A 24,996-nucleotide genomic window follows, 5' to 3' on the forward strand; every position below is an offset into this window, starting at 1 on the left:
GGAATGTTTGGACCCCTAGCAAGAAGTATATATTGCTAACAAACTAAATGTTTCCCAATTCAAAGCTGAGACCATAATTGAAGAAAGCCATGTAAATGTAGATATTGTATGCGACTCATCTTCTTTCTATACAGTTCCTTCTCTTCCAACTTTCCTATTAAGGACAAGGAATACATGCAGCTATTAGACATCCAAAGGCTCTTTAATCTTAGGGAGGATTATTGTTTAGTGATCATTATAGAGGCTTTTGATGCTGCAGATGACATTTTTGATGTAAAAAATGAAACGAAAGAAGAGTTACTTAAACTAGACACTGAAATTATAGATGACAAGTTTATTGATGTAGGGGATGCCCTTTCTCTTTATATCAACAAGGCACAAGATGTTGATAAAGAGTTGGGGATTATTGATGAGGAGTTCAACTACCTTAAAGACCAACTTGGAATTTCCAATTTTGGAAGAGAGGAGTCAAAGTATGTTAAAGAATTGCAAGATACCAATGATGCACAATCATTAATTAATATATGGTATCCAACTAAGCTAGAGAATGATGAAAATCAATTGGTACTATTATCTCCAATTTTGTAAGGTACATTAATATGTTTGATTTCAACTTTCATTTGACATTTATCTTTTTTGCAATTGGAGATTGAAGATTTTAATAACTTGTTGGGATGGGGAGAAAGGATTGAGAGTTGGTGCTAGTTCATTCAAAGATGTTGCACTTGGCCATTACTTGGCAAGGATTGATACCCATGTTTGCTTAATATTCCATAACATCTTCTCAGAGGAAGCAACATGACCTATACTATGTATTAAGGCACTTACAAGGCTACTTGGTTTCTCTAGGATTGCAATATAATGCACACAAGGCGATGTTTTTGGAGAAGACATCAACAATTAGGATTTCTAGTTATGGTTCTAGTTTCTCTTCTTCTAGAGCACAATACTTTTTGGCCCTCTTATCTTATGCTTTGGCAGCAAATCAAACTGATATAAAATCAATAGTTGCCTACAAGAGAAGAAAATTTCTACGCTATAGAGGAAAGATCCCTGTGGAGGAGGAAGATGTAAAGGCTCTTGAGAGTTAGCTTTGTACTTTTCTATCTTGAAAAATACTATGAATTCTCAAGTTTCATTGTCATCTTAAGTATTCATTCTATGAAGCTGTCTTGTAAAAAAAACCAATTGAATAGCTCCTCAAGAGAATTAATTTTTGTAACTCCATATCTTGTGCTTGAAAAAAAACTTGTATGTGCTTGATAGTGAGATTTTTCCATGCCTGGGCCACTATAAGTTGCTAGGGGGCCTTGCTTCTACACAAAGTAAGACCCATGGATATGAAAGATATACTGCAAATACAAGAGAGTAACAATTGTTTTATGCCATTATAAAATTTATCAAAGAAACTTGGATCAAATATTCTCTCTTACCAAATAAAATGTAATATCATTTTCTCACAATGCCTCCTTTATTACTTGAAAATGATTTATAATCAAACATTTGAACTCTTTTGGATATGTGTATATTGTTTTTTGTTGCTTGAGGAGCTTTAGAAAGACAACGAGGTGTCTCTAAACCTCCATCCTTAAAAATGCAAGTCATGGTGTGTTTGCAACGTTTATTGTTATTACACAGCTCTCTCCAATGCTTCGAAGTAATGCTCACCTATTTTCTTGTATGGTTTCCTAAAAAGCATTTGGCTTTTAAGCCTTCCATTCAGACATCAACCAAGACATCTCTTGTTTAAGTGTTGGATATTTTCTTAAGTGAAGTTGACCTCCATGAAAATCTATTTTGGAGAGTAATGGCTCACATTTATCAACACACTCATCCAATAAAAACAAGGGCTTAATCGAGTATGCATAGTTGAGATGCAACCTAAGAATTTTGTCAATTCATATATGAACATTTCTAAGTGGAACTGAAAGAATGGGATCTCATATGTCTTCTTTGCTCTTAAATTTACTCAAATCTATAGAGTCTCTAGTTGGGGATCTTCTGATAGTTGCTCCAATCTTTAGACCCAGCACTTTCCATGCAATAAGTATAAGGAGATTTTGCATTTTTTCCATTACATGTTTCAAGCATATATTTGATAGTTTTTAAGTCAATGCTCATGTGCCATTGCATATTAAAATTACCAATCCCATCAACCATCAACATTTCTCCTTCACTTTGAGACTTAATAATGTTTGGAATACCTGTATGAGTGAACAACCATTTCAATGTTTGATGATTCTCAATTGGTACCTAAGCTACACCAACCCACCAAATCTCCATCTCAGGCTAGAACTTATGTACTAGTGCTTGAACCCCACCATTGTTGTAGTCCAATACCATGTTTCACAATGCAAATGCTGACTGTTTTTCTTTTTTGTCTTTTTTGGATTAGTGCTTCATCTAACTTCAAGGAAAAGTTTAAAACACTATGACATTCCTCTATTGTGAGTCTATACATGTGAACCATTGAAATCTCGATGCATAGATGCTTCAATATGAATGTATTTCCCAAAAAATGTGGAATCTTACTATTCATAGTAGTTCTTGCAACTAATACTGCAAGGGATTGAGGCAATCCAAATGCACTTATTCTATGACATTTAAGATTTTCAAACCATAATCTAGAGATAGCACAATACCCTTTTCGACTAATACCCACAATATCACATGTCTCTACAATTTTATTTGGTTTTACTGTATCCTTTAAGTCCTTTACCATTTCTTTGAGAGTTGGGTCGCTCAAATCCACATTCTAAGGTGACTTAAAAATCCTTAAAATATCATTCTTATTCATAGTCTCTTTTAAAAGACTAATTCTCTTCTCACTCTCTCAAATATTAATGCATGATATTTTTCTTTACTCTCTCACACGAGCTAGTTATATTTTTTAATGGTTTCTTTCTCTCTTTGAATCCTATTGGAGTTTCCTTTAAGTGTTAGCTTGTCTTGTAATGGTAAAAACTACATGACACATCAAACAGAATTTGAGAAAGAGTTAGAGAGTACACAACGGATAAGAGGAGAATATAAAAATTTAGTTAGCTCTAAACAACTAATACAAAGATGGCTCTATTCACCTGTGTGCTTCCAATGTGAAGCTTACATGGTGATCTACAAAGAATATAGGTGAAGAGCTTAAGGCTAGCTGGAATAACTCTGATTGGGTGAAAGATAGATGATGGATGCTTGTGAAGGGGTTTAGCTTTTATAGCCCATGAACACGGTTATGGGAACTTGATGCAATGTGCCTCGAGGTGCTACTAGCTTAATTACTTCGTCTAACCCAAAGATTATGTCAAAAGATGCATGTAATGTCCCCCTCTGTTACCCCCATGCTCCCCCCATGTCTTTCCCATAAGAACCCCCCCTCCCCTGTAAAGATTTTTTTAAAAAAAATAAATAAATTTTTTTATCCCTCACTCTCTCCTTGTTGACAGCACGTTGGAGAGAGAGAGAGAGAGGGAGTGAGGTGAGAGAAGGGGGGCATGCAGCCCCCCAGGTGGCGGGAGGCACCGTCTCCCCCCCCATAAGCCACCTCTCCCCCTCTATAAAGCCCTTGTGGGCTAAGGCTCAGGGCCATCGGCTACAATAGCAGCACACAACGCCCCTCCCTATGTCAAACGGAGGCTGCCCCCTTCCATCTGGGAAGCAGCACGCCCTCCCCCCTCCTCGTTTGCCAGGCAGCTGCGCCCCCCCTGTAAGGGCTTTGTAGTTATACCATGCCGTTGCTACCGATTGCACCTATATAGGGAGCAGTAGTGACTCAAAGCCCTGCCTTGTTTCCACTCTACGTGTGATTCCCTATACCCAGTGGTGGTGAACCCTCTTATGTGCGGCGTCACGAGGGTGTAGTCCTGGGATGTGTCTATGTTGTCCCGCTTTTTGGATTGAATAATACAAGAGTATACCTTGAGCTCATATATTGTGTTACCTTTTTGTGTCGTGTTGAGTGCGTAACGAGTGCAGGTTTATCACACTTGGTATCAGAACAACTCTTGCTCGGAGTGAAGGAGTGCTCACGAAAGCAGGAGGAAAGATCCAGTGCCCCAAAGAGATCGAAGTCGTAACGACCCATAGTGTGACGCCCCACGCCATGTCGCCCCACGTCGCGATGCCCTACGTCGCGTCGACCCTCATCGTGTCGCCCCATGTCGCGACGCCCCCGACGTGTCGCCCCGGCGTGATGCCCCAACCTCGACATCCCACCGTCTGGAGACGTGATGCGGCTTCCCCGCGACATGACCCACACCACCACAGGCGAAACGCAGCTTCCCCATGTCGACACCACCACCACCCACATGGAAGACGAAAGAGAGAACGTCACCCTCCCAACACTGGAGGAGAGGAAGAAGAGTAGGGGGCAAGAATGGAGAGTGGCCCAAGAGGAGAAGGTGGCCGGACTAGAAGACAATTAGATGGTATGTCAGGCATGCTGGAGTCAATATGGAGGAACATGCAGATGAAGAAAGAGGAGGAAGAAAGGAGAAAGAAACTAGAAGTGGAGCAGGGCTATAGAGAATGGGTGATACAACAACAAGAAGAGGAGAAAAGACACAAAATGCAAGAGGAGATAGATAGAATGGATAGAGAAGAGACATCTAGGAGGGCGCAAGATACGAGGAAAGAGAAGGAGAAAGTAGTAGAGTTAGGCAGCAAAAAGAAAGACAAGAAGAAAGAGAAGAAATACCACTGTAAAAAGGAGGAAGATAGTGATAGTTCAGAAGACGACTATGGAAAATTCAGGATGCCCCAACCAGCCAAATACAAGGGAGAGAGAGATGGGTTGGTTATGAAGAAATGGATCGCAGAGGTAGACAGATACTTGAAGTATTCACGCATAACAAAAGACAGGAAGGCGGAGGTGGCAGCCATTTACTTGGAGGAGGACGCTGCCGATTTGGTACCTGCTAGAGCAAGGGCAGGGCCACACCATCTTTTCGTGGGAAGAACTGCAGGAAGAATTGAAGGACTACTTCATTCCAAAGATGGAAAAGTTCAAAGCGAGAGATGAATGGAGGAACCTCAAGCAAACACAGGGAAAGATGAAAGAGTATGTCAGCAAGTATAGGCAAATCATGCTACAGCTACCAAACATGGATACAGACACTAAACTACATGGATTTTTGTTTGGGATGCAAGAATGGGCTAGAAGAGATGTGGAGAGACAGGAACCAACAAGCTTAGCAGAGGCCATGAGAATGGCCGAAAGACTGGTGGACCTGGAAGGCAGAAGAACAGCACAAGGGAATCAAAACAGGTTCAAAAACAATTTCAGCAACACCTTCAACAACAACAACTCATGGAACCAAAGGCTCAATGCTCCTAGAGGGGCATTCACAGATACAAGGAGCCAAAACACCACAACCACCACGGCCGTATCACAAACCACATTAGTACCAAGAGGAGCAGCAGGAAGATGGGGAAACAATCACTACAGGCCAACCCCTAGCACATCATATGGGCCCACGGGATCAAATACATCATGTGGAGACCCCTAGGCCCTTCCATCGACATCAAATGCTTCAAATGCGAGGGTCCACACTACCAAAACAGATGCCCAATAGAAGATACAGCTTCATCGAGTGGATCAAGGGTGAATGCAACTTGTGCATATGGAGGAGAAGAACCACAACCACTGCGTATCCAGGAAATTACAAATGGGAGTGAAGAAAGCATGGACCACCCAAGGGTAGGGTCAGTGCCCGACCCCAATGCATGGCAGCCAGGGTAGCGGCAGTCCATCATCTATACATCAAAGGCCGAGTGGGCGAAGGAAACCAACCTATCATGGTGGAGACAGGAGCAACACACAACTTCATGACACCAGGGTGTGCAGCAAAACATGGATTGAAACTATCAAAGGCCCCAGAAGGATTAACAGTAACATTCGCACAAGGAGAAGCCAAGGAAGTAAAACAAGTCTTTGCAGTCCAAGTGGAAGCCGACAAGTGGAAAGCGAAACTCAACTTCTTAGTAATCCCCATGGATGTTTTTGAAGTGATATTGGGTTTAGAATTCTATGACAAGTATGTCATTGCAATGTTTGGTAAAGGTGTGAATGAAATGATGCTAGATATGCAAGGAGAAGGCGTCAGACTGCCATGTGAAAGAATGCAGCTACCTGGCAGGACCCCAATCAAGGTGCAAATGAAGGAGAATAAGCCAGGAGTATCATGCCAAACAGTAAAACCAACTGCAAACCAACCGAAGGGCCAAACCCAAAAAGCACCAGTCCAAGGGACTGTTATCAGGCCACGTATCATGACATGCAGTGCAAAGCAAGTCGAAAAATCAGTCAAGCAAGGAGATATGGTCTACCTGTGTATGATCCGACCAATTGAAGAAGAAGAAAATGGCAAGAAACCCAAACAACAGAATAGGAACACAGAGGTGGCAGAAATACTCGAAGAATTCAAAGATGTAATGCCAGCCGAGCTACCCAAGGGTCTACCACCCAGGCGAGATGTGGATCACAAGATTGAGCTGATTCCAGGGTCTGCCCCACCAGCCCGAGCTCCTTATTGCATGAACCACACTGAGCTCATGGAATTGAAGAAGCAACTACATGAACTAGAAGAACAAGGATTCATCCGCCCTAGCAAATCCCCCTTTGGTGCCCCGGTGTTGTTTGTAAAGAAGAAGGATGGGGGACTTAGACTCTGTGTAGATTATAGGGCTCTTAACAAAATCACCATAAAAAACAAATACCCTATGCCCCTAGTGGAGGACCTCTTAGATAGAGTGCATGGGGCCAAGTACTTCAGTTGGATTGATCTTAGATCAGGATACCACCAAATCAGCATAGCCGAAGAAGATATCCCAAAAATAGCCTTCCGTACCCGATATGGTAGTTTTGAGTGGTTAGTCTTAGGGTTCGACCTAAGCAATGGGCCAGGCACATTTTGTGGCCTCATGGATGGAATTTTTAGACCGGAGATAGATATCTTTGTCATTATCTACATAGATGACCTCCTAGTCTACAGCAAGACCTTAGAAGAGCACAAGCAACACTTACGCCGAGTTTTTGAGAAATTGCGGCATCATCAGTTATACGCCAAGCCGGAAAAATGTGAGTTCGCAATGAAAGAATTGGAGTTCTTAGGCTTTATTGTAGGAGCAGATGGAATCAAAGTGGACCTTAAGAAAGTGGAAGCTGTCCAAAGATGGCGTGTACTGAAAACTGTAAGAGAAGTGTGGGAGTTCCTCGGCTTCACAGTATTTTGTTGGAGGTTCATCAAAGATTACAGATCACTGCCCCCCTCTCCCACCTCACCAAAGAAGATCGCTCTTTTACATGGGGGAACGCGCAACAGGAAGCATTTGAGCAGATGAAGAAGTGCATGAGCCAAACTCCCGTCCTAAGGGTACCGAATTTAACCAAACCCTTTGAAATCTCTACAGATGCATCTGACTACGACATAGGGGGTGTACTGGTCCAAGAGGGTCACCCCATTGCATATGAGTCAAAGAAATTTACCGATGCTGAAACAAGGTGGAGCACACATGAGAAGGAAATGTTGGCAGTCATCCACTGCCTTAGAAAATGGAAGCACTATGTTCAAGACAAGCATATAATAGTCTTCACCGACAATATCTCCCTCAAATACTTCCAATCCCAACCCAAGTTATCAGCAAAGCAAGCCCGCTGGCTAGACTTCCTAGCCGAATTCAACCTGGAGATTAAGCACAAGCCCGTCTCTACTAACAAGATAGCATATGCCTTGAGCCGGAAAGCTGACCTGAAAGCTGTCAGTGTGGTCAGCAGCAACTTCATAGAACTTGTCAAAGAGGCCCTAGAACAAGATCAAGAAATGCACAAAATAATCAAAGATGTGGAAGCAGAGAAGACACCACATGGAATGTACACCTTAGAAGAGGGTATTCTATTTTTAGGCAAGAGATTGTATATCCCCAACAATGTGGAATTAAAGAAACTCATCCTGCATGAGATACACGACGGCAAGATTGGAGGCCACAAAGGGCAAATCAAAACCTTGGAGGCCCTTAGGAAGCAGTTCTTTTGGCCGAATATGAAGGAAGAAGTGATAGACTACATCAAAACTTGCCCCACTTGCCAAATGGTCAAAGCACTAAGATCAAGACCAGCCGGACTACTACAACCATTACCAGTACCTAACCGCCCATTCATTGTGGAACTACCTGAGTCCCATGGGTACACAATCATATTTGTAGTGGTGGACTATTTCTCCAAACAGGCTCACTTCATCCCGGCCAAACCACCACTGAATGCCAAGGAGGTAGCACGCCTCTTCTTCACACATGTATTCAAACTACATGGCTTACCACTGGCCATTGTATTAGATAGAGATGGAAGATTCATGAGCGACATGTGGAAGGAACTTTTCAAGACTCTGGAAACACAATTGAGATTCTCATCATCCTTCCACCCAGAGACAGATGGACAGACAGAACGAGTCAACCAAGGCATCGAAGATTATCTCTGCAACTATGCCCGAGTGGACCAGAAAGATTGGGCCTTGTACCTTGATGTCTTGGAATTCCACTATAATAGCTCCATCCACTCGGCAACGGGGTACACTCCCTTTGAGTTAGCCACAGGAAAAGAAGTTATTACACCACTGGCCTTAGCATCCGGAGTGGCCAAAGCGGAGGATCAAGATGCAGAAGAATTCTTGAAGAAATGGAGAGATCGCAATGCAACAGCTAAGCAAAGCCTCGAGCAGAGCAAGATAACCATGACAGAGCAAGCAAATAAGAAGAGAAAGGCTGTATTATTCGCCAAAGGAGACATGGTCCTAGTGAGCTCTAAGAATATGTCACTTCCCAAAAACATGGCCCCCAAGTTCAATCACCGCTACTATGGACCCTACCGAATCACTCAAGTGCTAAACGAAGTCACCTACAAGCTGGACTGCCAGACAGTGTTTGTGTTCATAATGCATTTCATGCTCGTCTTCTGTGCAAGTTCTATCCCGACAACCAATGGGGACGGCGCTACCAATGCTCCATTCCAATGGTCCCTTCGAAGTAGAAGAATTCCTCCGACGCCGGGAACAAAGAGGCTTCCCGGAATACCTCACCAAGTGGCACAGGCGTCCACTCAAGGAGGCCACTTGGATCTCAGAAGCGGAGGCCCGTGAATGCGGAAAGGATGCCTTCGCCCTTTGGCTCGAGGAGAACCCCCCTGCTCCTTCTACCGACCCTTGAGCCACCCCAATACTCCAACAAATAATGCGGTTCTCAATCATAGACCCCAAATGTGCCTCCACTCCTCAAATGTAATCGAGTCGAGGGTGGACTCGCATGGTAGCAATCATCACAAATAACTCCATCAAACAAAAAGTCCCCCAACGTCTTAGTGCGGCAGACATTGGCCAGTTTGATAGTATAGACTGTGTTAAGACCGCGGTCCCCTTAGACCGGCAGACACTTTGACCAGCTTGCTAGGAAAAGCTGCGTTAAGACCCAGGATGAGTCAAATAACAAACACTACCCTTAGATTGCTGAGGTCAGCAATCTAGTAGGTGGGGGTGAGTGTAAGGGCTTTGTAGTTATACCATGCCGTTGCTACCGATTGCACCTATATAGGGAGTAGTAGTGACTCAAAGCCCTGCCTTATTTCCACTCTACGTGTGATTTCCTATACCCAGTGGTGAACCCTCTTATGTGCGGCGTCACGAGGGTGTAGTCGTGGGATGTGTCTATGTTTTCCCACTTTTTGGATTGAATAATACAAGAGTATACCTTGAGCTCATATATCGTGTTACCTTTTTGTGCCGTGTTGAGTGCATAACGAGTGTAGGTTTATCACACCCCCCCTCGTGATTAGGAAAAGAAGAAGAAGAGTGAGAAGAGAGAAGAGAGGAAGGAGGGAGAGAGATGAGGAGAGGAAGAAGAAGAAGAAGAAGAAGAGAGAGAGAGAAGGAGAAGAAGAAGGAGAAGAAGAGGGAGAGAGAGAAGAGGAAGAAGAAGAAGAAGAGGGAGAGAGAAGGAGAAGAAGAAGGAGAAGAAGAGGGAGAAGAAGAGGGAGAGAGAGAAGAGGAAGAAGAAGAAGAAGAGGGAGAGAGAGAAGGAGAAGAAGGAGAAGAAGAGGGAGAGAGAGAAGAGGAAGAAGAAGAAGAAGAAGAGGGAGAGAGAGAAGGACAAGAAGAAGAAGAAGAAGAAGAGGGAGAGAGAGAGAGAGGAGAAGAAGAGAAGAAGAAGAAGAAGAGAGAAGAAAAGGGAGAAGAGAAGAAGAAGAAGAGAGAGAGAGAGAGAGGCAAGCCGATGCTAGAAGGAGAAGAGGAAAGCACTCTTGGAGCAATGGGCTTCTTGCATCAAGGGTAGATCTGGAGTTTGGGATTACGAAAGTATCAACAAGTCGAAGAAAGACCAAGGTTTCAACTGGGAGATGGCGCTTGAAGAACTTTGGTGTTTTCAAACCCTTTTTCTATCTATGCTTATTGTTCTATTAGTAGGAATGAAAGAACTTGATGCCAGGAGGCATATTCCACGGTGGATTCCATGCCACGGTGGATTCCGTGAGGTTTTACGGTGGATTCCGTAAACTTTGATGACCGGGGCTCATACACAAAGTGGATTCTTTGTACGAGAAGTTGATGGGGACGCCTGTCCTTTTCGGGCGTTTCATTAATTTAGTGTGTACATGGGTGATTCCATAGCGGGTGATTCCGCAAAATGCATATTAAATTAATAAACGTTTATGAGTTTAGAGTGCGCACTCGTAATAAATTAAGGTTAGGATTTATTTCTAACCAGTTGATTTATTTATGTAGCTGAAAACTGCTAGGTATTCACTTTTGTCGGTTTAATTGTATTATTTTACTAACAATTGTGAATGCTTCAGTTGATGTGTAGAGATAGCAGCAGTGGCGGAGGAAAGCATTGGAGTCTAGTGAGTATTCGACCTATGGATTATATTTTGATAGGCGCCACGCCTATATTTTGTCATGTCTATTGAGGCATCGATTATTGATTATTATTTTGTATGCGCCTATGCGCACGGATATGTTATTTCTATTTGGGACATTGTGTTGGGCGTGCCAGACTCCATGGGCACCGTCCATTAGCTTTATTTCCTATTTTTGTAAAAGCAAACTCAAAAGCTAAAAGCTTGTCATATTTTTGTAAATTGGGCTATTATTGAGCATGAAGATGGAAATATACATAAAATACATGCTTTGTGAAGTGCTCACACAAGGCATGGGGGGAGATTGAACCCAATTGGTCTCTTGCTCTTGTCGTTCATGCTTTTTACATTGTTTTTTGTGCAAAAAGGTAGAGTTCATTGTTCTTGGGGACCTTCCGGGATTCACTACGTGAGCATACTGCGACCGATCTACGCACCAATGGTATCAGAGCGGAGCTGAGATCAAGAGCTTCCAATCGCTACCCATCTCGTGCGAAGGTGGAGCTCCTGGAACAATCGGGCTCTACGGTCAATCTCGTCGCGAACTGTCGATACAGGCAGACTTCTGGCGATCAAGAACCCCTGTTTCTACTCTCAGATCGCGAAGGACCAGGCTGTACAGGCGGAGGACCACGCATTCATCTCCTTCACCAAAATCGTGGATAACAGACTAAAAGAGTAACTTCCTATTTCATTAAGCTTCAAAGCTTCAAGTTAAAACTTAATCAACTTGATTAGAAGCTTAAGAAGGCTTCTCCCAAACAAATCGTCAACGAGGTATCTCAGGACCTGCCCGCGTTTTTTGCCGCCTGAGAAAAACGGCCCCCCCCCCCCCACGAAATTCAACGATTAAGCTCCAAGGCTTAATCCACTAAAGCTAAGTTAACTTACCTAAGTCAGACAAGACAAGCAAGTCACAAACTCCAGGTCCTGCACTCCGGAAATCAAGTTCTGCAAGTCAACCGCAATCAAGTTCTGCAAGTTCACTAAGTCGGCTAAGTCTGCAACTCTGCAAGTCATCTAAGTCTACAACTCTGCAAGTCAGACTAGTCAACTGGAGTCAGAACTGACTTGTGCTCAAAACTCCTAGAAGGGTTGTTCCTGCGTAGAAACTCCGAACTACAAAGTTGTTCGTGGCAAGGTATTCTACCCATACGCAGGTTCGCTGAAGTATCTTTAGCATACGAAGAAGGAAAAATCACAGATTTTCTGAAGATTGAGAAAGAAATACCCAAAAACACATAGCCTTGTAACCCCGAATTTGAGCTACGCTCATCCCGCTAACCTGATTTTAAGTAAGAAAGGTCTTTTGAGTTTTACAGGATGACGGAACCACATATGGATTATCCTATGGCTGAAGACGACCTACCTGAGCCTACGATGGAACAAAAGCTGGATCTAATTATGATGCAATTGGAAGAAGAACGAAGGTTATGATGCCAGGAGGCATATTCCACGGTGGATTCCATGCCACGGTGGATTCCGTGAGGTTTTACGGTGGATTCCGTAAACTTTGATGACCGGGGCTCATACACAAAGTGGATTCTTTGTGCGAGAAGTTGATGGGGACGCCTGTCCTTTTCGGGCGTTTCATTAATTTAGTGTGTACATGGGTGATTCCATAGCGGGTGATTCCGCAAAATGCATATTAAATTAATAAACGTTTATGAGTTTAGAGTGCGCACTCGTAATAAATTAAGGTTAGGATTTATTTCTAACCAGTTGATTTATTTATGTAGCTGAAGACTGCTAGGTATTCACTTTTGTCGGTTTAATTGTATTATTTTACTAACAATTGTGAATGCTTCAGTTGATGTGTAGAGATAGCAGCAGTGGCGGAGGAAAGCATTGGAGTCTAGCGAGTATTCGACCTATGGATTATATTTTGATAGGCGCCATGCCTATATTTTGTCATGTCTATTGAGGCATCGATTATTGATTATTATTTTGTATGCGCCTATGCGCACGGATATGTTATTTCTATTTGGGACATTGTGTTGGGCGTGCTAGACTCCATGGGCACCGTCCATTAGCTTTATTTCCTATTTTTCTAAAAGCAAACTCAAAAGCTAAAAGCTTGTCATATTTTTGTAAATTGGGCTATTATTGAGCATGAAGATGGAAATGCCTTATTTAGCTTACACACGTTCTTAGAATAGGGGTCCTCAAACCTTGGTGGGTGAGACTTGCACACCTCCTCCTTGAGGTCACAATTTAAGAATGCTCACTTAACATCCATTTGGTAAACTCACCATTGATTATGGGCAGCCATTGCAAGTATTGTGCGAATAGTGGTCATTTTGGTAGTTGGGAAAAATGACTCTTGAAAATCAAACACTTCAACATGTGAAAATCCTTGGGCAACGAGTCTGGCTTTGTACTTTTTTAAGGTACCATTAGCCTTGTACTTTACCTTCCAGATCCACTTGGTGCTAATAACCTTCCGCTTTGCCGGCCAATCCACTAGCTCCCAAGTGTCATTTTTCATTATGCTGACCAATCCCTTGTCCTTTAGCATGCATCTTGCCATCTCCACAATGATGCAATTCCTACGTTCCACAACAATGTTATGTTGAGGTGTGTGAGACATTGTCAATTGATGCTTGATCCATTTGCTCTTCCAAAAGTCTTCAAACTCCTTTGAGTTAAACTCACCACCACCATTTGTTCTAAATTTCCTCACACTTTTGTTTCATTCTCAACAAGTTTTAGCCATTCTTTAAACTTACCAAAAGCTTGAGCCTTATCACGAAGGAAGTACACCCACATCTTCCTACTGCAGTCATTGACAATCAACATAAAATAAAAAGATCCCCCCAAGGCCTGTGTAGGCATCTTATCACACAAGCTAGCATGCACCAACTCTAGAGGAGCATGTGCTCTATTCTTGCTTCGGTGTGGAAATGCCTTTCTCTATTGCTTGCCCATCATACAAACTTCACATGGTTCCTTCAATTTAGTCACTATAGGTAGGTGAGCAGCCATACCTTGCTTGTGTATCTCCTTCAACACTGCAAATCTGATGTATCCAAACCTTTCATGCCAAAGCTTGTGCCCACTTCAGCAGTGGTTGTAAGAGCAATTAACTCATATAAGTTGTTCCTTCTTTCTCCTTTGCCATCCACTTTTCCAGCACTATTGAGAATTTCTACACTTGTCTTCTTCAACCTCATTTCATGACCAAGATCAGTTATGGAAGCAACTGATAATAGATTTTTCCTAATTTTGAGAACATACAACACATTTGAAATCTTTTTGACTTCACCAATTGCAGCAACAAAAGAAATAGTACCTATGTCCACAGCAGGGCATTTTGCATCATTTCCAACTGTCACAGTGATGGATTCTTGTAGAGGTTGCATAAAAATGTATAGACCTTTCTTACTGGTCATGTGATGGGAGGTGTAACGTGTCCACTTGTCCACTTGTAGGACACGTCTTAGTAGCCCATCGGGAAGAGAGTCCAGAGTGCGCCGCCCGACACTCCCACGGAATGTCACAGGGTTTGCAATCTAGGTCTTCCTGAGTCTACCACGAAGCGAAAGCATTCCGGCTGTTCCCACTTAGGATCGACCTGAATCAGGGTTTCCCTAATGTTCAAGTTCCTCGGAGGTAACTAGTGTCGAGCCCCAGACGAACTACTTGTGCAGAAATGTCAGGGTCGAAGCGGATCTATATTACACTTGGTTCAAGGACAATGGAAAACAAGAGGGATGCAAATCTCCACCTCTCTGCTCGTAAGGCATAGTCCCATTCCGTTCCCCTAAAACAACATAAATCAGGATTCTAGCTTCTTAGTTTCTAGGTCATCATTGCCTCGCTGTCAATTCCTTTGAGAAAAGTTCCCAACCAACCAGGACCACCCTTCCATAGGACGGACCCATGGTCATATCCACCGCACTTTCCTCAGGGTGCTTTAGTTATCTAATTACCTACCACATTTAGTTTGACACACAAAAATAGTTTCTTTAATTAGCCAATTAATCACTGGTTTCTTCACGTAACTTAGGCATTGACATAGTAAAACAATGTCAAGCAAGTTCCTTTTCAATATTTGATCTTTATTTATCAGTCTTTGGAATACATCATATAATCCAGCCTGAAGGCTATTCCATAATCTGCCCGAAGGAAATCCATAATCCGCCCGAAGGCAATTCCATAATCCATCCGAAGGCAATTCCATAATCCGCCCGAAGGCAATCCATAATCCGCCCGAAGGCAATTCAAGCAATCCTCAGGGATCCCTATTCCAAGTTTCCGCCCATAGACTAGTATGCGGGCCTCGAGATCCAATCTCGAGTCACGTCGGCCTCTTGTGCAGGACTCAGAGGCAAGGGATTTACGCCCAGAGCCCCCTGGCACCCAAGCGTCCTCTTGCTCCAAGTAGTACCCACGGAGAGACCTCTCGCAACGGGTTTGGTCCATGTACCCGGTGCGGCTAACAATCCCCTTGAATAGGGTCAGGTAGACAGTCAGGGGTAACTGATGCTGCCTCTCCCTCTAGGCCTTCAACCCGAAGCATTAATTATTTTTCCAGCTTTAGTTCCTTGGGCAAAGAAGTACAAACAGTGCTCCTAACTGTACAAACACAATCAATCCAGTGGTAGTTTATTTGGCCAACTGCTAAGGTATAATTCCTTCTCTCCGAATACATCCAGCATTGAATCCGGGATCAATTTTGACTTGGCAAGATCCCCAAGGTTTTTGTAAGTTTTGTTGCTAGTTTAGCCTCTTTCCTTGGGTTAGGGTTTATACCCTGTTAACCCAAATTGACAAACACCTTAGGCTCCTTATATTAAGGTCAATAAATCCTGAAAAACCTCATTGTCCTCACTTGATTGGTCAATTACTTACTGGGCAATTCATAATTACCCTAACTTGGCAAATCAGCCTCGAATAAGGGTGATGTAGCAGGATGACTACTCATCCTCTTGCAAATTAGAATTGCACTTAGAACTCGCCAACCTTGTTCTAAGGAGTAGCAATACCATTTTGTGATTTAGACACAAAACCATGCAACGTTGCAACTTGTTGCACAAGACAAGTGTTGCACCTAACTTGTGGGATTATTTTTCCCCATCTCATGGTATTCCTTGGTCAAGAATACTTTGGTCAAAATGTAGGGTTTGGGAATCCTCTTGACCCAACCCAACCCTAACCCAATTAGGTCGACAATGTTTGGCCCTAGGGTTTCTAATTTCCTTGTGGAAATCTGGCATTTGGTCATCCGATCATTAGGGTGAGGACCCTAGATCATTCTTGCATGGGCGTTTAACTAACCCTAACATTCCATGAATGTGGGTAGGATCTTTGGGATCATAAATATTAAGTCGGTTTTCTCAAGTGCGATACTAGGCAGAATTTTATCGCGGCTTAGCTCTACTTAGCGCATTGAGGTGATCATCATTTGAGTTACACCATTACAAGAGATTTACCTAATTGATCTAACTTTCTTGCGCGACATGAGGTGTTCTTTCCTTAGAGATGCAAATGCTTCCCCTAAAGGATGTAAATAATTGCAAGATATAACATTCCATGTAATTATGCGAATTCAAAAACCATAGACTTTTTCGTTCTATGCAGCTATAAGATGTACAATGACCATTTCTTCTCCTTGCCTAAACTATAATGATTGACAATTTAGGGCTAACTCGTATAAATCCTATGTTGATTTACATCAAGAACTATGCCCATAAACCCTTCGTTTAATGCATTGAATTCAGGCTTTAATATGAAATGCATTATTTTCTAAATACGAACTTCGATAAAACAACTCCATGCATGAGTGAATACCATGAGTCTGACATTTAATTAATCCCTCCTTTAGCACTTAACCCGACTTAAAATGCAACCATCTTTGCATGCAATTTTCCATGCATTGAGACCCTTTGGACATCATTCAATGGGCGTCTACGATGATTTTATATGCGGAACACAGCTAAAAATTATTACCTAGATGCATTATGCGCTATTCTTTTTTGTGAGGCAATCAAGGATGCATTTAGACAAATCCACCTTTTAACTTATGCAATATGCATTTAGGATTGCAACTTGGAATGTGCAGGCAATTTCAAATGCACGACATGCGCTAACTTCGTAAACAAATGAATAAATGCATTTAAATTTTCCTAAAAAACATCATGCTTAATGCATCCCCTCTCATGCGAGAATATAATTGGAACTTGGGTATAAGGACTCATAGCGTTGTCCATGCGTGAACTTGGGTTGGAAGCTCCCGCATGTGCACCTCACGTCTTTAGCTTTGGAGCCATTTATGCAGTGTATTTTGTCGCAGCAACTCCCCTTGGGTCACTTCCGCGTATTGAATCTACTTCTGTCCGATATCTCCTCCTTCTGTGCAGGACACAGGCCTTAGGGACTTGGTTTTAAAATTCCCGAGGACGGCACGGGAGAACAGGGCTTATGGAGGCTTAAATTAGAAGCTTTTAAAGAAGCTTCCAAGCTTCTGTTCCACAGATAATGATGTGGAGAGAGAAATGATTGCGAGAGGATGGAGGAGGTCACGATGATGGTGATAATGATGAAGATGATGATAATAGTGATGATGATGGTGGTGAGGTCAATGAAAGCGGCAGCGTGGCATAGCAACGGCTTGGTGGTGACTGCATGGTGTATGGCGTCTTCCTCCTCTTCTGCAGCAGCAGGACTCTCTCTCTTCTCTCCCCCTTCCCAAGCTCCAGGGGGGAGATCTTATAGGTAGAGGGCGAGGGAGATAGCCACCCATGTAGCTTACTTGCATGCCTCCTCCCTTCCCCATGCTCTCCACATAACTCAAGGTCCCCTCCATACTCCCTCTCCCCACTGAGGGAAGAGGATTAATAGCAAAAAAAATTGCAAAATTTTTTCCATTATCCATTTGTCTTTTCCTGTGAAGGGTGTTCCCGCGTGGGCTTGTGGGTTTTTTTCCACTGACTCTTGTGCGCAAGGCGGGCTAGAATTTGATGATGCACGCGGAGGGAGCACTTAGCCACCAACATTATTCCGTTGTGGGAGATTACTTTGCACTGCTTTTGCGCGAGATGTGCGGGGTCTAGGACTATTAATGTTTCGTGGTAGAAATATTACATTCTCTCCCCCTTAGAGGAATCGAGATGTCCTCATCTCGAGAAAAACTGGGGGTATTGTTGGTTGAGAGTGCTTTCATCCATCCAAGTGGCATCCTCTTTGGGATAATATTTCCACTGGACAAGGTATTCTCTCAAGGTTCTGGATCTCAAATGCCTCTCCCTAACATCTAAGATCCTAGTAGGCCGTAGCTCAAGGACTCCTTGGCTAGGCATTACAACTTGTTGATCATCAAGCACGTGACTAGGGTTAGGTACATACTTTTTCAGTAGATTGATATGGAATGCATTATGAACTTTTAGGTTTTCAGGGAGTTTCAATCTATAAGAATTAGGCCCTAGCCACTTGAGGATCTTGTAGGGTCCACAATACCTTGGACTTAGCTTTTTACATTCACCCAAGGATAGGGAACTCTTCTTTGGACGTACACGAATGAAGACCATATTACCTTCAACGAAGGATCTGTCTTGTCATTTCAAGTCTGCGTATGCCTTCTGTCTGTCCTTGGCGGCTTGGATGTCCTGTCTTATTGACTTGATTTGGTCATCCATGTCTTCCAGCATTTGCTTTGAAGCTTCAACCCTCAGGGTTGGATCTAAAAAGTTTAAAGGACTACGACAATCGTGCCCATACAATGCTTGAAAAGGGGTCATCTGGATGCTTTGTTGGTAGGAAGCATTGTAGGCAAACTCAACCAGTGGCAAATATTGAATTCACTTTTTGGGTTCACAGCAACAATGTGCCCTTAGCATATCCTCAATGACTTGGTTGACTCGCTCTGTTTGACCATCGGTTTGGGGATGGTAAGCTGTACTGAAACAGAGTTGAGTCCCAATGGCCTCAAAGATGGCCCTCGAGAAGTGTGATGTGAAGAGAGAGTCACGATTGCTAATGATTCTTTTGGATAACCCATGCAGTTTGAATATTTCCTTGATGAATAACCTTGCAATGTCTAAGGCTTTATAGTTTTTCTTAACAGGGATAAGATGTGCAACCTTGGTGAGCATATCCACCACGACCATAATGGAGTTCTATCCTCCCTAAACTTGGGGCAGGCCAACAACAAAATCCATACTAATGAATTCCCATTTCATTTGGGGAATGTCAAGTGGTTGTAATTTCCCTGGCATTTTGACATGTTCGGCCTTAATGCGTTGACAAGACAAAAATTCCGTGACATATTTAAGAACATCACCTTTAAGCCTTTCCCAATAATAGCTCTTTGTGACTACATTGAGGGTCTTGGCATAGCCAGGATGTCCTGAGAAAGGGGAGTCATGAGCTTCCTAAAGTATCTTCTGCTTGAGCGATTGGCTTGCCGGTATACATAATCTCATTCTATAGTAGACAAGTCTACTATTGATAGAGAGTTCTTGATATTTTGTTTGTAACTTCGGGTCTTGATCCTTGATGGGGATCTCCCTTAGCAATTTCTGATAGGTTGGGTCATGGCATGCCTCTTCTTTAGCTAGCTCAAGAATTGGATTGTTTGGCATGGATACCTTTGTGGCTAGAGATCTTACTGTTGATGGATCTTGCAAAATTAGAGAATTCAAAAATGCCTTGTGACTGAGTGCATTGACAACTGCATTCTCCTTTCCAGGCCAGTATTTGATTTCAAAATCATATTCCTCCAGCACTTCAATCCATCGTCGTTGCCTCATATTGAGCTCATTTTGGATAAAAATCCATTTAAGACTTTTATGATCCCCGTCACTAGGATAAACTTGTTACCCAGCAAGTAGTGTCTCCAAAGCTTGAGAGCATGGATGACAGCTAACAGCTCCAAATCATGGGTAGCATAATTCCTTTCATGGCTCTTCAGTTTCCTTGAAGAGTATGCTAGAGAATGACCTTCTTGCATAAGCATACATCCTAAGGCAAGTGTGCTAGCATCACTTATCACTTCAAACTCCTTACTAAGATCTAGAAGTTTCAGGATAGGTGCTGATACCAAGCTATGCTTTAGTTTGTCAAAGCTGGACTGTTCAGCAAGGTGACCATACAATTGATGTTTGCTTCTTCAGTAGATCGGTCAGAGGTGCTGCAATCAAGGCATAGTTTTTGATAAAGACCATGTACCATCCTATCAATCCAAGAAAACTGCGTATTTCTTTGACAGTTGTTGGTGTTGGCTCCTCCATAACGTCTCTGACCTTGGCCGGATCTACTGAAATTCCTTTGGCTGATACAATGAATCCCAAATATTCGATTTGTCGCTTTAAAAATGCACACTTGTTCTTTTTGGCATAAAGCTTGTATGGCCTCATTGTCTCAAGGACAATGCAAAGCTGGGGTTCATGATCTTCTTCCTGTTTGGAGTAGACTAAGGTATCGTCGAAGAAGACGAGTAGGAAGTCATCAAGATATGCCCTAAAGATATCCTGCATTAGCCTACTGAAGGTAGCAGGAGCATTTGTCAGCCCGAATGACATGACTAGGAACTCAAAGTGTCCATATCTTGTGCTGAATGCCGTCTTTGGGATATCTTCTTCCTTGATCCTTATCTAATAATATCCAGACCTGAGATCAATCTTGGAGAAGATCTTTTCACCTTGAAGACGGTCAAGAAGTTCATCTATTCTTGGAATGGGATATTTGTTCTTAATGGTTGATTGATTCAACCCTCTGTAGTCAATACATAGTCGAAGCATTCCATCTTTCTTCTTTTGGAACAGCACTGAAGCTCCCCATGGTGAATTGCTAGGACGGATGTAGCCTTGGTCTAACAATTGCTTAAGTTGCTCCTTCAACTCAATCGCTTCCGGGATGGACATTCTATATGGCCTCTTTGCAATTGGAGCAGCTCCTGGCGCTAGCTTGATTTCATGATCGACTTCCCTTTGAGGAGGAAGTTCTATCAGCTCTTCAGGAAATATGTCTGTGTATTCCTTTAACCATGAAGGTTGTTCCCTAGAATCCTGATTCTGATCTAGCTTATTTAGCTTAATCAAATAGACAGGTAGCCCCTTTCTAACTCCTTTTATTATCCGAGATGCTTTGGCCAGTTGAATTTTTGGCTTCCCGGCCTCTCCTTGAGTTGTGACCAATTCCCCTTCAGAATTTTGAAAGGAAACTTGGCCCTTTCCACAGTGAATGTGGGCATCATTGGGTTGAAGCCAATCCATTTCGAGCAAATACTCATGGACACCTAGGTTCATAACCCTGAATCTGACCGAAGTTGACTTTCCACCCAGTAGGAATTTTACCTTAGCAGTTTTCCTGGTACAAGTGACCTCACGACCATTTGCTAATTCCACAAATAAGGTAGGTGCATATTTTGTGGCTATTCCTAATCTTTTTGCACAGACCGGTGAAATGAAGGAATGCGTACTGCCACAATCAATCAAGGTTTTGAAGCTTTTACCTTGATAATCCGATGGTGTTTGAATCACCGAGAACTCGCGATTCGGGCCTTTCTTGTGAAGAGTGGCATGAATTGTTGCCTCTCAAAGTCAGCTTCCATGGTTGGGTCTTCATCATCACACATCTCCTTGTTGGCAACACTAGAGGTTCTCCCTTTGGCCCTGGCAGTGGCTCCTTGTCCATGGGTGGCTCCTTGGAATGGCCCTTGACGTTGTCCTCCGCCAAGCTTGGGACATTGCCTTTTAAAGTGACCGAGCTCGTTGCAATGGAAGCAATGGGGATTGCAGCCATTGCCTTGGGTCGGAACGAAATTGTTAGCAGCGTTCGCCCTAGCTTTCTTCCTTTGTGCCTGATTTTGGCCTTGCGCTCTCTTGGACTGAGACCTATACACTCCCTTGTTTTGATCCTTGTAAGACCAAGTCCTGTTATTTCTTGGCTTGGTCTGCACCTCCTGTATTATTGGTGCAGCTCGAATGAGCGCATCCTGAAGGTCTGTTGGGTGCATTGACTCCAGGCGGGTGTTTATAGGTGGGTTTAATCTGGCACAAAAATTTGACACCTATTGTGTCATGTCCATTTATGGCGTGTACTTCAAAAGAGAGAATAGTAAGCATCAAGAGATAGTCCAAGCTGCTTCAGTTCATAGAACTCATTCATCTTCTGCATGTGGTAGGCAGGTGGTAGGTATCTCCCTCGCACAGCTCTTTTAAGCTTTTCCCAAGTAATGGACCCTTTCGAGATCCCTTGGTCTTTGCACCATTGCTTCCACCAAAGTCTTGCTTTGCCGATAAGCTTCAGTTTGGTGAGCATTGCTTGGTTAGCGAGTGCAATACTTGCTGCTTTGAAATAATCCTCCATGGATTCGATCCAGATCTCGGTATCAGTTTGGATGGTCCTCCCCTTACCATCGAATTCTGGTGGCTTGATTTTCTTGAGAAGAAACTTCTTCTCCTGAATTACAGCCATACTTGGTGTAGGGGTCGGACTAGGAATCTGCACTTGAGGTTGTGCCTGGGCATTAAGATTCTTTACGTTAAAAACTTGCTAAGCGTTTCTCACATTATGTCCAATTCAGCTTTTAGCCAAGTGACCTAATCACTTAACTTCTTTACCAACACTCACAACCATGACAGACATTGATAAAAAAAAAGTCTATTTCATTCATATGGGCATAGCCCTTCTGAGTACAATTATTTTTGGGAAGATGGAACAAGCTGATACATTAATTTGGGGAGAATAAGATTGTGTTATATTACGGGAATTGAGTAATAATATGGATTGGGGTCATGGATTTTCAGGAATCGATAGGTCATAGGAAGCTTAGGGTATTCTTTCCTTTGATACCCATTCTTCTCATAACATCCCAACATCTTGATTCTGTCACGGCAGGGATTATTCGAGTCACTTCCTCGTATACATACTTGTTCTGCTTAACCTTTCGACTGCCAACATGTACGGTTTCGTTTGCGTGAGCCTCAACAAAGATGAACAGCTTCACGATCTTTAAGTCCTCCATCCACTTGATTCTCTTCAAGTTGGTCCGAAGGTACGCAAGTTGGTGGGCAGTTATGTAATACATTCCTGAATCACCCGTCCATCTCTGTTCCACGTACATGGGTGAAGGATTGTAGCTGCTGTCTAGGATATTCATCATACCTAGCCTCTGTTGATAATCCGAAGCACGTATCGCAGTCATAAACATAACTTGAAACACTAAGAATTTGTTCCATGCTTCACGACTCTGCATGCCAGCATCCGTAAGTAAGTAAGGAAATGTTTTTAACAGCCACATTTGCTCTACTTTCCTCGTTAAGTTTTCTCGTAAGTATTAGATCCGTTGGTTTGCTCTGATACCAACTATAACGTGTCCATCTGTCCACTTGTAGGACACGTCTTAGCAGCCCATCGAAAAGAGAGTCCAAAAAGCGCCGCCCGACACTCCCACGGAATGTCAGGGGGTTTGCGATCTAGGTCTTCCTGAGTTTGCCATGAAGCGGAAACACATCACCATCATGATGCATGCTCTATGTGGTGGACAGCTTCCTCTTCCTGTTGAAGCAGCAGAAACTTGCATCTTGGTGGCAAACAGTTTGGGAACAAACTGAAGAGCAGAAACAGAGAGAATGACCATACATGGAAGATTTGGCATTCATTGAGAAGTTTCCAGACATCATCAAGTGGGAGATTGTGAAGAAGCTTCAGGAGTCTCGGTCTGTAGAGGTTCACAAAGACAAGAAGGAAAAGAGTTGAAATTTGTTCGTGGATAACACCATATTGGGGAATATGGGAATTTCTCATAAGTTTGGGACACGTGGTCAAATCTTCGGATTTGTCATAACTTGAACACTATAACTCCAAATCGAGCACTCTATAGCTCAATAGATTCCAATTTTCAAGCACTTTCCAATGATAGGTCACATCATATGGTTTTGAGAAACTTATGGACATGTTATCCGTGTGCCACCTTTTTAGTATTTAAAAAATGGGAATTGGGAGATTCCCAAACTCACTAATATTGTGTTGGATGCTCAACAGCAAGATACATGGGATGCTTGGTGTACTGATAATCTTCTGTTTGTTCAATTAGCAACCCACTGGAAGTTGGTAGACAGAGTGTTTTTCATAACATACACTATTGAAACCATCAGAAGCTGGCATTACTATGATGATGGCACCACCACAATGCTTAGACGTATACATTTTGACACCTTCAGAACCGAATACCTTCCTCTGTGCAGTGGCATGAAAGCAGAATTCAGAGACGTTGAAAAGGAAGAAGTAGAAGAAATGTTGGCAAGAGAGTCCTCTAGAGACTGAAGCCTTCTGTTAACCCTCTATGGAGCACTAACAACTTAGTGGAGCCAACCCCCTGATGAATGACGCAATAAAGAGGCAAGCATTAGAACGAGTCCAGAGGTACGTGAGAAGAGAGATTGAGATCTTGTGAAAGCTTATTGAATGGTTTGTGAGAGTTTGGAATGGTTTGAGTATGAGTTATGTGGTTTTGATGACCTTCTGTAACCTTCTGTAGGTCTTCTATAGAGCCTCTGTCTCTGTTCTGTTCTGTTCTGTACTGAAGCTGTTTTGGTACTGTTCTGTGACTGTTCTGTATGCTTCTATATGTGTTCTGTTGGATGAGAGTGTAGCTTGGGAAAGTTTTCTAGCCTTGGAAAGAGGTGAATACAAGTGCAAAAGAGCTGAAAGAAGTGAAAGAAGTAGCTGCTGAAGACTCAAGTGAAGACTGGAGTGAAGTGACAGTAGTGAGCTATGAAATGACACTGTAGTGGCTCTGGTGACTCTTCATATCAGACATACCTCTTGGGAGGGGTATCCACGACCTAAGAAGGATTATTGAGAGTGATTTTTGAGAGATTGTAGTGAGGATATGATGTATTATTGATGGAGAGAGAGAGAGAGAGAGAGAGTCAGAGATAGCCAATTCTACAAAAACAAAGTGATTGTATGTGAGAGATTGAGAGAGAAGACTATGAAGATATTGAAGATGAATACTATGTGATGTATTTCCATTCAAAGATGGTGTATTCCTTTGCTTTCTTTGTTGTATTGATGGGTTTTGTGAAAATATTGAAGAATATGGTTGATTCTATCAAATCCGTGGGAGATCTACATGATGCTGCATGAAGATTTGT

The sequence above is a fragment of the Lygodium microphyllum genome, chromosome 4, assembly GCF_053477565.2.
Source record: "Lygodium microphyllum isolate KBCC chromosome 4, Lygodium_microphyllum_v1.1.10, whole genome shotgun sequence".
NCBI lineage: Eukaryota > Viridiplantae > Streptophyta > Polypodiopsida > Schizaeales > Lygodiaceae > Lygodium > Lygodium microphyllum.